Source organism: Cydia amplana, chromosome 3 (genome assembly GCF_948474715.1).
Source record: "Cydia amplana chromosome 3, ilCydAmpl1.1, whole genome shotgun sequence".
In the NCBI taxonomy this organism is placed as follows: Eukaryota; Metazoa; Arthropoda; class Insecta; order Lepidoptera; family Tortricidae; genus Cydia; species Cydia amplana.
In genome coordinates, this window is record NC_086071.1 from 19,639,355 (window position 1) to 19,655,158 (window position 15,804).

Genomic DNA, 15,804 nt, shown 5'->3' on the forward strand with positions numbered 1-15,804 from the left:
TTTATGGGTGCGACGCACCAAAGTCGCGTTGCGGTGCGATAGTGTGTTATCACTTTTATGTACTTACAATTTGGTTTGACCAACTATATATTCCTTTGTCATAAGCCCCCTCCACACTCATGCGCGAATCGAGGCGCGAAGCCGCGAACGCGAGTGCGGAGTCGATTTCGCAGAGTGTGGAGGGGGCTTAAGGTGGAAGTTGGTGGAAGGATATTATGGTCTTGTTACGGAGCTCCTGGATGTGGTGGTGCAATTTAGGAGGATGTCGTCGGCGTATTACATGATTGTGGTTCCCATTTTGGTTGTTTTAAGCCCCCTCCAGACTATGTGCGTGAATCGCGGCGGGAAAACGCGAACGCGAGTGTGGAGGGGGCTTTAGAGGCGGTCCAGGTTTTAAGGCCCCAGTACACAATGGGCCATCGCCGGCCACTCCAAGGGACGCAGCCATGCGGTAGAATGAGATAGCAATATCACTTGCTCCCTCTAACGCATAAATGCGTCCCTTGGAGTGGCCGGCGATGGCCCATTGTGTACTAGGGCCTTTACATTATTGGTCCCAGCACTGAGCCAAAGTCGTAACACACTACAGCACCGCACCGATTTTTGCGCGCCCATAAGTGAGACCGAGAAACATATATCTCTTTCTCGCTCTCACATATTGTTGCGGCGCAACGTGGCCTTGGTGCGGTGAGGTAGTGTGTTATGGCTATTATGTTTGCCGGCAAAGATTTCAAGGATAATTATGATAGCCTGGCCTTACAAGCACGGAATTTTCATTCGGTTTCGGTACGGAATATCAGGTGGGAACGGGACGTCCCTCTACAAATGCATAGCGCTGTCTCGCTTGCACATGTAAATTCCTAGGCAAATTAGACTCTCGCGCGAGCCACGAGACGAGCCGCGAGCCGCGCCACGAGACGCGAGTGTAAGCGGTGGGCTCGCGGCTCGTCTCGTGGCTCGCAAGCTCGTCGAGCTAATATAATTTAAACACTAACGGCACGGCATAAGGTTTATAACCGAATGACAAGCCGAACGCGAGTATAAGCGGTGGGCTCGCGTCTCGTGGCGCGGCTCGCGGCTCGTCTCGTGGCTCGCGCGAGAGTCTAATCCGCGTAGTAGGTGTGCGGCCAACCTATAGCCCCCTCCAGACTCCAGAGTATGGAGGTGGCTTAGCAAAGGAAGTAAGCCCCCATTCGCACGGCAGCTTTTTCAACGCGCGTTAAAAAGGCGTTTGAATGACAAAAATGGATACATGTGTATTTATTGACACGACAGCGGTGGCGCTTTTTATCAAGCGTTATTGGATTTTCGACTTTAAGCCTTGGTTGTTAAATCGAATTTAGAGTGCGGACAGATTCAACCGCTTTTTTAACGCGCGTTGAAAAAGCTGCTGTGCGAATGGGGACTAAGGCCATTGGTCTCACGAGCGCTTTTAAAACGCGCGTTAAAAAAGCGTTTTAATGACACAAATGGATACATGTGTATGAAGGATATGGTCTTGTTTCGGAGCTCCTGGATGTGGTGGTGCAATTTAGGAGGATGTCGTCGGCGTATGCATGAATGTGGTTCCCATTTTGCTTGTTTTAAGCCCCATCCAGACTTATGTGCGTGAATCGCGCTGCGAAGCCACGAACGCGAGTGTCGAGGGGGCTTTAGAGGCGTTCCATGATGACATTCAGATATAGCTGGTCAACCAAATCTTGTCAGTAAAAAAAGGCGCGAAATTCAAATTTTCTATGGGACGATATCCCTTCGCACCTACATTTTTCAAATTTGCCGCCTTTTTCTACTGTCAAGATCTGGTTGACCAAGTATACATTACATTATTGGTCTCAGCTAGGGTTGCCAGATCAAAAGGCGCTATTATCGGGAAAACATATATTTTTTTCGGGATTTTGAGACTTAAGCCGGGAAAAAGAAAACATTCAAATTAAAGTACCTAATTGTATTTAAAACAACGATATTTTACATTATTGGCACTACGTAAACTGCTCTGCCCATAGACGTTATTATAACGCTGACGCGCTCGACACGGGTCGCTCGCTCGCACGACGAAAGTTCGGAACTTGAAATTATTGTTTTATAACGTGCAGCTGTTTTTCGGGACATTAATTTCCACTTTGTCGGGAATCGGGAACACATGCTAAAAATCGGGAGAATCCCGCGAAATCCCGACCATGTGGCAACCATAGGCTCCACAGACCTTGCAATAAATCGTACGCGATTTTCAATCCTTTGACGACTGCATTCAATTGATATTTTTGGCGAACCGCGAGTTCTCAGTTCGGGGCGAACTACTAGTATAGCTGGTCAAGCAAATCTTGACAGTAAAAAAAAGCGCGAAATTCAAATTTTCTATGGGACGATATCCCTTCGCGCCTACATTTTTCAAATTTGTCGCCTTTTTCTACTGACAAGATCTGCTTGACCAGCTATAAATGTATTGCTGTATGTTTATTTTCAAGTTTTTTTTTTTATCTGGTCAATTGCCATATACACTCGTACCGACGGTAAACGGCCTGATGGCTTGACTTTGGTACCATGGGAAAGGGGGCGGTGTTTGGTATGGGACGCTACGTGCGTCAGTACCTTCGCCGCCTCCCATGTCAGCCGTACCTCACGCGTGGCCGGAGCGGCAGCGGAAACAGAAGCGGATGTGAAGCGTCGAAAATATGATCCTCTCTCCCCTGCCTACATAATCGTCCCTTTCGCAGTTGAAACGGCGGGTAGCTGGGGAGCCGATGCGGAGCGCTTCACACGCGACTTAGGACGTCGACTCAGACAGAAAGGGGAAGGCCCCCGCTCCGAGTCGTTCTCGTTCCTCGTGCAAAGGCTGTCCGTCCGTGGTAGGGTTGCCAGATGGTCGGGATTTGGCGGGATTCTCCCGATTTTTAGCATAAGTTCCCGATTCCCGACAAAGTGGAAATTAATGTCCCGAAAAACAGCTGCACGTTCTTCTTCTTCTACCTAGCGTTATCCCGGCCTTTGCCAGGGTCCGCTTCCCTACTTGCTTTCCTCCACTTTGCGCGATCCTGGGCGTCATCTCGTGTGAGCCAGTTCACGCTCATATCTGCTTTCACGACATCGAGCCATCACTTTTTTGGTCTGCCCTTGGGTCGGGGGCCGTCAAGGGCTAGTTTAAGGCATATGTTTCCTACGTAGTCAGCTGGCCTGCGACAAACGTGGCCGAACCACCGGAGGCGACATTCTTGGAGCTTCTCTGCTACGTCACGGACTGCGAGGCTGCCGCGGATGTACTCGTTACGGATGCGGTCAGCGCGCGCTGCGCAGCGCACGTTATAAAACAATAATTTCAAGTTCCGAACTGTCGTCGAGCGAGCGAGCGATCCGTGTCGAGCGCATCAGCGTTATAAAAACGTCTATGGGCAGAGCAGTTTACGTAGTGCCAATAATGTAAAATATCGTTGTTTTTAATACAATTTGGCACTTAAATTTGAATGTTTTCTTTTTCCCGAATTAAGTCTCAAAATCCCGAAAAATTTATATTTTTTCCCGATAAATTTTCTGCCTTTCGATCTGGCAACCCTAGTCCGTGGTGATCCATCCAGCGTGGTAATGCTGCGAGCATCATGGGCACCTTTGCACCAGGAACGACTTGAAGCATTTTGTTTTTTTTTTTTTTTTTAATTTATAATTTTTATTTGTAATTTTAGATCTTGCAACTAAAATTTGAAGAACTTCCCAGTATCTGATTCAGTTGTAATTCTGGTGCCAATGCAATAATATGCTAGCAGGGTGGTGATCTGATGATGCAGTCCGTAGGCAGCCAAAAAGAAACTCCTCGATGGAAAACACAAACACAACGAGTTAGGCTCATTAGAAAGGTCTTAAGCAAGAAGTACTCGCTAGATAGACATCCAAATAAGAATAAGTACAGTCAGAAATAAAAGTGTGTCACAATTTTTGAAGTGAAAACTTCTTTAGCGGCGCTGGGCACTTTTTGAGGTGGCGAAAAAATGATAAACTCGAGACAGCGTAAGGCGATCACGTGACCGTAAGATTTAGATGGAAACATTTAGATGGCATTTAAAACAATAAAGAAAAACTCAATGACATTACATGGATACGAGGACAATACGAGGATCTCACAGTTACATTCTAAATTTATATCACTCAAATATAATTCAATAAAGCTAGGTACATCTCGATGAAATCGCTAATAAAATGAACTCTAGTACTGGTGAATAAAACTCAAAATATCATGACCAAATATATTTAGTTGCGATGTCTGCAAGGTAACTTTGCAATTTCTATTCAAATTTTAAACAATTAACGCTACAAATTTGAATTTCGAATTTTAAACAAGCTCACTGACCAGCAATTTCGGAACTAAAGGTTTTCAATAGAAATTATACATACCGTAAAATGGGGTGAGTAGGTTTCGCGGTGAGAGTTGGGTTATGAATGGGGAGAGAAGGTTTGAAAGGGGGGTGAGATGGTTTTTTAAGGCTACTGCCACAAAAACAATGCATTCCAATTTAAATTGGAGCTATAGTAATACTCATAATAAAAAAAAAAATCGATCCAACAATCTTCCAAAATCACCTTTGTATGAAAACCCAACTCACCCCAAATACGCGGGACTACGGGGTGAGGTGGGTTTTCCTGTTTATCGTCAAAGTTATGAAATGGAACTACCCAAAATAAAATAAAAACGAAAATACAAACTTCCGGAACACTTATTATATACACCATTCAGTTTGCATATGTAAAAATAAAATGTTATCGAGGTTTGAATGTCAGTTTGGCACCTACTCACCCCATTTTACGGTAGTGCTGCAGACATTTTGGACTAGTCATTGAGTTTTCACTTCTGTCGGCACTCCCGGAGTGCAACCCGTTGTTGTTTTTTTTTGGCATAATTGTGTTAAAATCCGAAATTCTTTTTCGCCAGTATCTGATCCCAATTGATGATTCCTTCTATATCGAGTGGTTTGGAAATCCAAGGAAAAATTGAACTTCCAAGGCTCACAAAATTTATGCACACCTCCTGAAATTGAGCAAACTCTGATTACACGCATTTATTTTAGGACCAAATGAAGGTATTAAAACGATTTCCAGCTTGCTGAGAATTAATTCCTCAAAATGCTGTTTTAGGTAGGAACACAAATAAACCGTATACTCAGGTATAAATCTATTTGTATTATCTAATATTTTAGTTTTTTTTTTCACTTGCGGAAGCGCCCCCCTGGGCAGCATGAACGCCCCCCAATCGCTTCCGCGACCCTTACCGCCCCCCTGAAACTCTTCAGAGCCCACTGGGGGGCGGTATTGACCACTTTGGGAAACTATGGACTAAGTCAATATTGAGGTAATCAATTTAACTTTAATAGTTTGTAGCTTTCTAATAGACCCCGAAGGCTAATCCTATTGTCTATTGTTCAGTAAAACCGCACGTGCCTGCCTGCAAAAAAGGGTCTAGTTATTCTATTTGGCACCTGAGCGCGGGCTAGTCCAACGCTCAAAAAACCAGTGTAGGTGCGCTCTCCGATAACGCGCCTTTGTTACGCATCTCGATGACACATTTTAGACTGGTTCTGTAGCTTTCGACTCGCCGGCACTCAGTAACCGAGGTACCGATTTTTTATGCAGGTGGTTGTGGCACGTGGCACGAGCGGTTTTTCTTAACAATAGACAATAGGATTAGCCTTCGGGGTCTATTAGAAAGCTACAAAATATTATATTATACATTATACATGTAATGTTTTTGATGAGCTCTCATCTCTTTTTGTAGGCAGTCCTTCTTTTCGGGTACTCATACCCATACTATGTATACACTTCATAACTAAACACATCTTCATTCATACTCACATCGTACATCGTAGTTTACCTTTACTTTACCTACTATTTGTAGGAACTGCAACAGTAATTTTGTAATAGCATATATTTATATGGGATTACAAACTTACTTATGCAGTTCTTAGATCTTTAAAACGTGACTGATATAGCAATATTTTTAGGTTTTCTATGGCTTGATAAGCTGAAAACTACTTTAACTACTTATGTTTAAAATGTGAAGCTTGTGGGTATGCTCGAAGTACCTTAGAATTATGATGATCGTGAGCGAGTGAATCAGTGTCGAAATTAAGGAACTTTGACATACAATAATTCTTAAACTACAAATTCAAATTGAATGTTTTTGAGAATATATCTTAAGCTTGTTAAGCCCTATAGATTACTGAAAATTTAGGGTTCTAGCTTCAGCCATTCAGCCAGCACAAAATTACAGGACGTCGAAAACGGCCTGAAATCCTGAATCGCTTCGAGAAAAGAATGGTACGGCCGTGCCTCTTTGTTTTGCTCGACTTGGCGAGATAACATTTAATTTGGAGAACATTATTTTTTGTTAATATAAAATATTTTTTCACCTTTTCCAACTGTTAAACAGTATGCAATAATTATAGTAGAAACTTTTTATCGCTGGAATCCAATCTTTACACATTATACATTATACATGTAATGTTTTTGATGAGCTCTCATCTCTTTTTGTAGGCAGTCCTTCTTTTCGGGTACTCATACCCATACTATGTATACACTTCATAACTAAACACATCTTCATTCATACTCACATCGTACATCGTAGTTTACCTTTACTTTACCTACTATTTGTAGGAACTGCAACAGTAATTTTGTAATAGCATATATTTATATGGGATTACAAACTTACTTATGCAGTTCTTAGATCTTTAAAACGTGACTGATATAGCAATATTTTTAGGTTTTCTATGGCTTGATAAGCTGAAAACTACTTTAACTACTTATGTTTAAAATGTGAAGCTTGTGGGTATGCTCGAAGTACCTTAGAATTATGATGATCGTGAGCGAGTGAATCAGTGTCGAAATTAAGGAACTTTGACATACAATAATTCTTAAACTACAAATTCAAATTGAATGTTTTTGAGAATATATCTTAAGCTTGTTAAGCCCTATAGATTACTGAAAATTTAGGGTTCTAGCTTCAGCCATTCAGCCAGCACAAAATTACAGGACGTCGAAAACGGCCTGAAATCCTGAATCGCTTCGAGAAAAGAATGGTACGGCCGTGCCTCTTTGTTTTGCTCGACTTGGCGAGATAACATTTAATTTGGAGAACATTATTTTTTGTTAATATAAAATATTTTTTCACCTTTTCCAACTGTTAAACAGTATGCAATAATTATAGTAGAAACTTTTTATCGCTGGAATCCAATCTTTACAGTATTTAAAAAAAGGTTTAAATTATAATAGCACACCATAACAGAATAGGATTGTCTGCCTCCGGCTTGCCTTAGCCGGCTGTCCAGAGTGGAGTCGTGAAATCTACGTTCTCGAGGCTACCCTACATGTGAAAACATAAGTGGCAAGTTGGCTACAGGCTACAGGTATGTTTAAAGTCCAGTGACACCTCTCTAGTTCTCTACCCTCAGCCCTCGCACCGGGGCGTTTTTTTGTTGTTGTCCCAAACACTTTTTTTCAAATTTGGGATTTTTTATGTTATTTCTACTCAGAATCACGAACTCTTTCTATCCTAATAGGAGAAAAAAAGTGTCCCAAAATTTTAAATATTGTCTATGTTCTCTGGTGACTTACGTATAGACAAAATTTTAAATTTATTCATCAACACATTGAATCATACAGATTCGTATTCTTAATATCAGTACGTTCGTGTATAACAGGCGTTAACACGGATATTTTGGTGCGATAATCATTCATTCACAAAAAATATTTAAAATATATATATAATTCGGCTGTTTAGCCTGTTCATGGACAAAGACCCCATGTTTACATTAGAATTAAAAAAAAAAATTACTTCCCGGCCTAGGCCTTCAATTTCGTATGAAATTACTTTACAGTTCTCTGGAGTTGCTCCGCCCTAAACGTGATACTTCGAAGCCTGATATAACGCCCGGAGCGACGACATTTCATTGCATGTTTGAGAAAATTGTATTACCTATACCATCTTATTAGGCAGGCGTCTAGTTTACAATCCCATAGCATAGCGGTAGCCCAGTAGGCCCAGTAAGTCCATTGCTCTCACCCAATAGCCTAGCTTAGTCCATTTTAGATTCCATCAACTCTCAATAGTCTTTATTAGAGATGCCCCGAGTAATGGTTTTGGCCGAATACCGAATATTCGGCCACTCTCTCGGCCGAATACCGAATATTCGGCGACCGAATATTCGGCATGAGATGCGAACATTGTGAGTCACAATATTATGAAAACTGTTCGCCAACAAAGCACAATAACGTTTGCTAAGATATACTTTTTGTAAAACAGGACTAATGAATGTAGGGCTAGAGTCAATGAAATCAGACCCATGATAAAAATAAAATATTTCATAATCAACAAATGCTTAAATAACGGGTCTTCCTATTTAACAACTTTCCAATAATACTTTTTAAATAATAAATACTTATACCTAAATTTGGTATTTTTTTGTGTAATTTTTCTTTTTAGTTAAGAGGCAAGAGATATTCAGTATTCGGCCGAATAGTAGACAACATTTGGCCGAATACCAAATATTCGGCAAAAAGGCCGAATACCGAATAGTTACCGAATATTCGTGGCATCTCAGTCTTTATACACCTTGGCGGGTGCTGCTTCCACGTGCGTCCCATGAAGGGCAAGGGCAGCATCCACTCGGTGTAGCCCCTACAGTCATTAAAATGTCAAAAGGCTATATGTTGTCTTCGGCTCGGCAAACGCCTCCCACAGGTCCGGAACATCATTGTTTCGTGATAGGAAAGACATATTAATATTAATACTAGAGATGCCCCGAATAGTGGTTTTGGCCGAATACCGAATATTCGGCATGACACAAATGTTTTTTAATCAACAAATGCTCAAAAAAGGGTCTTCGTATTTAACAACTTTCCAAGAACACATTCTAAATATACCTTACCTACATAGTTTTTGGTTATTTTTATTGTGAAATTCTTCTTTTTAAGTAGGTGCAACAGATATTCGATATTCGGCCGAATAGTAGGCAACATTCGGTCGAATACCGAATATTCGGCAAAGTGGCCGAATAGGCCGAATGCCGAATAGTTGCCGAATATTCGTGGCATCAAACTTGCCACTTACCCATTTAACAACACAATACAGTAAATAACTAAGCTAACATAAGCTTTAAAGAATAGTGGCATACGACCACGGCTATCCTCTGAATATCTATAATTTAAAAGATAATAGGTACATAAATATAAAATATTTTCTAAATGCGATTTCAAGATGATTTTTTTTCTTGTTTCATACTTTAAGAGCGCAATTTTTCAGTAGTCGGGTTTTAGTTTCTAAACTTATTTTTGAAGTTTAAATGAAAACTTCTTTAGCGGCGCTGGGCACTTTTTGAGGTGGGGAAAAAATGATAAACTCGAGACAGCGTAAGGCGATTACGTGACCGTAAGGGGCGTAATTTATGGTCATATGGTGGCCACTCATAATTTAAATGGCATTTAAATCAATAAAGAAAAACTCAATGTTATTTGACATTTATGTTGCGGACTCCTTTTCAAGACTCTTTACCTATGTTCAAATAATTTGACGTTGTCATGGCAGTATGTAAATAAACATGTCAATAAAAAAGTGTGATCTTATTTGAGAATGATAATAATATATAATAAATAAATATAATACCTCCGCTAAACGTATGTATCGTGTTACCGGGCGTCGGTAACATAGTGAGGTGAGTTTTCACTTCTATCGGCACTCCCGGAGTGCAACCGTTGCTGCTTGTTTTTATTTAATTCATTTTGGGGTTATGCTATCGTAAGTTACTATTTGAAGTCAGATTATATTCTTTTTGTGTGAGAACGTCTTGAGTCAGTGGCGGATTAACCTAACAGCATAAAAAGCATATTCTACGGGCCCCGCGCCTAGAGGGGCCCCGCGTTCGACCCTGACCCCCTGACCAAGCGATTTTGAAATTGATTTGTATGAAAAACAAAAAAAATACACTAAATAACGAAGAGGCGCGTGACTAAATCAAAATCATCTATCGCCTTCAAAAACTTTCGCCATAATCGCGATTCGCTCCTATATTTTTAATGTGAAACTTTTATTCTATCGCCCCAAATTTTTGGACTGTCTATCAGCATGTCGCATTACATAATTACAGCATTAGTAAAATTCTACTTTATTTATCTAATACTTAGAGTTCATAGACTTTAAAATAAGCATAAGACTTTTTGTTTTCGAACATCACGGATACAATACAATACTTACAAATATCACGAAGGCTGATATTTGCTTGTAATATTATACAAAATTTTAAAGCAATTCTTGTATGTATACCTATTTAGTGATTTATATATATTTTTTGAGGATCTCGGAAATGGCTCTAACGATTTAGATAAAATTTGCTATATGGGGGTTTTCTGTGGCGAAAAATCGATCTAGTGAGGTCTTATCTCTGGGAAAACGCGCATTTTTGAGTTTTTGTATGATGTCTGAGCAAAACCCGGTCTCCCAGATATTTAAACTTAAACGGTAACAAACTTTCTTTATTTCTACGGTGAATGGTAAATAGTCATGTCATAATAGGAAGTTAATAGTCAAAAACGACCTTTTGTTTTCCAACGTCACGGTCAACGTCCCAACGGTTGGCTAAAAGAATTTAAAAAATCGGCCAAGAGCATGTCGGGCCATGCTCAGTGTAGGGTTTCGTAGTTACCATTCTGTCAGAATAGGCCAAACAGGAGCTATTAGTAAGTACATAACTACATATCATGTACATTACAAGATTTACAAGCATAAGGGAGTACCTTCGCAGCGCTTTTTGTACGTCTTTTTACTAAGAAGAGGAGATTTTTTACAATAGCTCAAAAACGGCTGGACCGATCATATTCGCTATAGTTTTAATTGACAGTATTTATTATGCTTTTGTTTAACGATTCTTCCATATTTTTTGGAGCCATGGTTCAAAAGTTAGAGGGGGCATATATTTATTTCTTTCGGAGCGATTATTTCCGAAAATATTAACCTCATCAAAAAATGGTTTTTGGATACCCTTATTCATTTTGAAAGACCTATCCCACACTATACGATCGAAGCAAAAAAAAAAAATTATGGAGGCACCGAAAAAATTTTTTTTGTAGTTTTCTAGCGCTAACGATCACGGAGCAAAGCCGTGGACAGACATACGGACATGGCGAAACTATAAGGGTTTCTAGGTGACTACGAAACCCTAAAAATGAATTGAGGAACACAATGGGGCAAGTACGTCTGGATCATCTGTCTGATCTGTCGTTGATGAACATAGAATATGACCTCCTTGAAGAAATTGACACAGACCCCATAATACATCAATTTGCAAATATATAAAATCACGAAAAGTGAATGGCTGACAACCTTGTTTCTTTTATCCTCTTAACCTAAGAAACTAAATGAAACCATCAGGGGGCCCCGTGGACGAATGTGCTACGGGCCCCGCACCAGCTTAATACGCCCCTGTCTTGAGTGCAGGATCGCAGGTGGGCACCCGGCATTAGAGCGCACCCCGTACCTACGTTGGGCTACGCCCGACTCTTTTAGTATGGATGGAGGCACCATCGGTGCCCGGCATTATAGCGTGCTTCGTACATCGGGCTATGTCCGACGCTTTTGGTACTTTGGGTACCTTCAGTATCCGCCAATGTAGAACAGCCCATACGTCAGGCTACGCCCGACGCATTTAGTATGAGGGCACCTGCATTGTAGTGTGCCACGTACGTCGGGCTGCGCCTGACGCATTTAGTATGAGGGCACCTTCGGTGCCGGGCATTGTAGTGCGCCACGTATGTCGGGCTGCGCCCGACGCATTTAGTATGAGGGTGCCCTGCCGGCAATGCCTTGTTGTGCGCCCGACGCATTTAGTATGAGGGCAACTTCGGTGCCCGGCATTGTAGTACGCCACGTACGTCGGGCTGCGCCCGACGCCTTTGGTATGATGCGGTGCCCGGCATTGTAGTGCGCCACGTACGTCGGGCTGGGCCCGACGCATTTAATTAATTAACAAGCTTTTATTAGGTCGACCTGTATGTAACTAACTATGTAATGAAATCTTGCAAGTTAAATTTGATCCACTTCCCGGTTTCCGATTGAGCTGAAATTTTGCATACACATGTAAGTCGGGTGACAATGCAATATTATGGTACCATCGAGCTGATCTGATGATGGAGACAGGAGGTGGCCATAGGAACTCTGTGATGAAACAACGCAACCTAATTGTGTTAGGGGTTTTTAGAATTGTCTCGATGAGTATTAGTTGTCTGTCGTAAGAAAAGTACAGTCAGCGAAAGTAAAAGCTTGTACCAAAAATGAAATTTTTGCCAATAACTTATTTACTTTAGTATGAGTACGGCATTGTAGTGCGCCACGGACGTTGGGCTGCGCCCGACGCATTTAGTATGAGAGCACCTTCGGTGCCCGGCATTGTAGTGCGCCACAAACGTGGGGCGACGCCCGACACATTTAGTATGAGGTCACCTTCGGTGCCCGGTATTGTAGTGCGCCACGTATGTCGAGCTACGCCCGCAGCATTTATAGAATCCTGAGCGCTAGCGGATCCGAAATTCGTTTTACCCGCAATATTACCTGTTTTATCGGGTAGGTACATGCAAGCAAAGCCGGGAGCAAAAGCTTATAATATGTACATATTTGAAATGTGCTAATAATTACGCTCTTTCAAATGATATATGACACGGCATCATAACCTTAAGGAATACTATCTTTCCCTATCTTAGTTTTTATTTTTATAATAATTGACACTATTGTTTCTTTATTTAATATATATTATAGTTTTTATGTATGTATGTATGTCTAGATGTATGTTTATGGTTATATGTATTTAAGTATGTTTATCTTTATTAATGTTTTGTGTTGTTTGGTTATATTCAATTCGACTTTTCATATTTTTTATTTGCGCCACCTACCGTATATTCTAATTCTTTTGTCTCCGATACCTTTAGGTTGTCTGGAAGATATCGCTCTTAAGCGATAAGACCGCCTGTTGTTACCTCTATTGTCTTTGTTTATGTTATTGCACATTTATTGTAAACTACGTGTATGTGAGGTGTGCAATAAAGAGTATTGTATTGTACTTCATTTAATTTTTTTGTTCCTGACTTTATGACCTCTAGAGGGCGCCATGATCAATTTAATGTGTCGTTATAAGCCTATAACCAGCGGACAATCAAGACAATTCGAATGACACATCATTTGTCAAGTTATAATGCGTACTTTTGAAGTTATGAGGGAACAGATGAACATACACACATACATACCCACATACATAACGGTCAAAATCATAACCCTCCTTTTGCTTTGCCGTAGTCGGGTAATAACATCATGAAAAAAAAAACATGTATTCATAGCATAATTTTTATAAGTGAATAACAAGTAAATTAATAAGTGCATAACCTAATATGTAACAAGTAAATTAATAAGTGCATAGCCTAAAAACAAGTAAATTGATAAGTACATAGCCTAAAAACTAGTGTTGAGTCGCTCACTCGTGAGGCACCTCATTTGTACCACTCATTTTGTTAATTTGTCGCAGTACTTCGTACCGCAAAAATGTCTTACTTCACTCCTCTATTCATTTTACTTGATTCTAAAATTATCTTTCTCCTAAAAGTTCTATTCTTAACCTCCAGAATTGCACTCCAATTAAATGTTACTATTTATTTATTTATAAAGGAAGTGATGAATACATAAATATGTATATACATTAAATATTTTTGTCGTCGTTGGAATTAATGGAATAGTCGACGCTGAAAATATGCTAGTACCTCACCTCATATGAAGTAAGACATTGTAACACCTCATTTTAGAAAATGAGGTACTCATACAAACTCATTTTAAATTGATGTCCTACCCATCACTACTAAAAACAAGTAAATTAATAAGTACATAGGCTAATAACAAGTAAATCCTAATAACAAGTATATTCTACAATATCGAGATACAATTCTATTGGCTATATTCTACAATATCATACAAATAAATTCTATTAGCTATAATATTCGATCTATGCCCATGTTTCCTGGGACGGCACATAGTTGAATATGGGGTAGCCATAGTGATAATTATAATACATTTCATTAATGCTAGTCTTACTAAAATCTACATATGTTTCTAAAAATGTATTATACTTATCGCCAATTAGCAAACACAACATTAAGTTTAGCTTATTAACTATCAGTGTATCCTTAATTTTTTCTAAATTTACTTCTAATCCTAATTGATTAGTTGTTAAGTGAGTAGTCGGTGATGTCAAGTCTGGTGAATAATCATAGACTATGGCTCTTAATTCTAATAACCACTGTTCTAATAACTCACGATCATTGTCTTTGTTTTTCACTTCACTTTTTGTTATAATGTTTTTCAAGTGGTCTTCCCACATGTCATGATTGTTGTCTTTAGTAATGCAGAATCTCTGTGTGTAATGTTTTCTCATTGCTAAATCTACCCTGGCCAATTCTGCGACGTCATCTGCTGGTGCTGGTTGGGTGATCTGCATGTAGTGTAAGCATTCTTCTATTTGTACCTTCAAATCCTGGAGGTCTGCGATGTACTTGGGCTCTAGTTGTGGCTCTTCTAACTTGCGTGTGATTGATGCGTCTTGAAGTTTTCTGAGTCTTTCTTCGTAGACACGGCGTATCAAGACTGCTCGGTCGTAGAAGTGGTACTGCCGACACGACAACTTGAGCAACTTGTAATGTTCTTCACAATATTTCATTGACACATTTTTTACATGGTTTGTCCCAAGTATAGGCTGAACATATCAGTCCCACAAAATTCCCAAAGTTACCATCTTTTCAAATGCCAAAAACTACCTGCAAGTCGTATCAGGTAACAGTTGCAAAGGAAAATGAGTTCCCCTTTCATCCTGAAACTCAAATAACTACTGTACAGATGTGAAGAAATAGGTAACACTAGTCTGGGTTCCAAGTCACTGTGGGATTGATTGATGTTATCGAGGATGCCGACACGTGGCCTAAGGCCTAAGCAGGCCACACTTATGGATCAGAGACTCAGAACAGGGTTCTTGCATCTGTACTGATATGATTGAAGCTCGCCGTGGGTTATGTGATTCTTCCAGACGCCATTGGTTATTCTGATTTCGCTCAGCAAGTAAATGGGCCACGTCTACACTTAGCCGTCTTCGTTCGAGTCACGTCCGTACTTCTGTATTCCTCGATTTCCTCGCAAAAATACATGAAAAATAAAAATTGATACAGAAATTGTAAAGCAACTTAAGCAACAAGTGTCAATACTGTCAATGTCACTGATAGATGTCACTGGAAAAACCGATTATTTTTGAGCTGTCAAGAGCTCATGTCAGAACGTCACTACTAATTTTGACAGCTCCCTTAAAAAAAAGAATGTCTCTGGTTTTTGGCTTCCAATTATTGGGTCGTACATTATTGGGTCGGGCTTTCTCGACCTGTACCAATAATGTTCAGCCCAATAATTGAAAGCCAAGGGACTCAAATTAGTGGACGCGAATTATGGGGTCGTACATTATTGCCCTGTGAAAATAGTGGCTTCGTATTATCGCCCCGGACCAAACTTGCGCGGACCGAGAATGCTCAACCCAGGAATGTACAGCCCAATAATCCGCGTCCATCATGGACGCCAATTATTGGGCTGTACATTCTTGGGTTGAGCATTATTTGGTTGTGTATTAGTGGCTCCCGATATACTGACAGTGACAGTTAACAAACGTTTTCCAAACATCACACGACTTTATCAACTACATATTAATAAAATACAATAAAAATATTAACATTGATAAGGCAAAAATAAAGCATGTATTATAA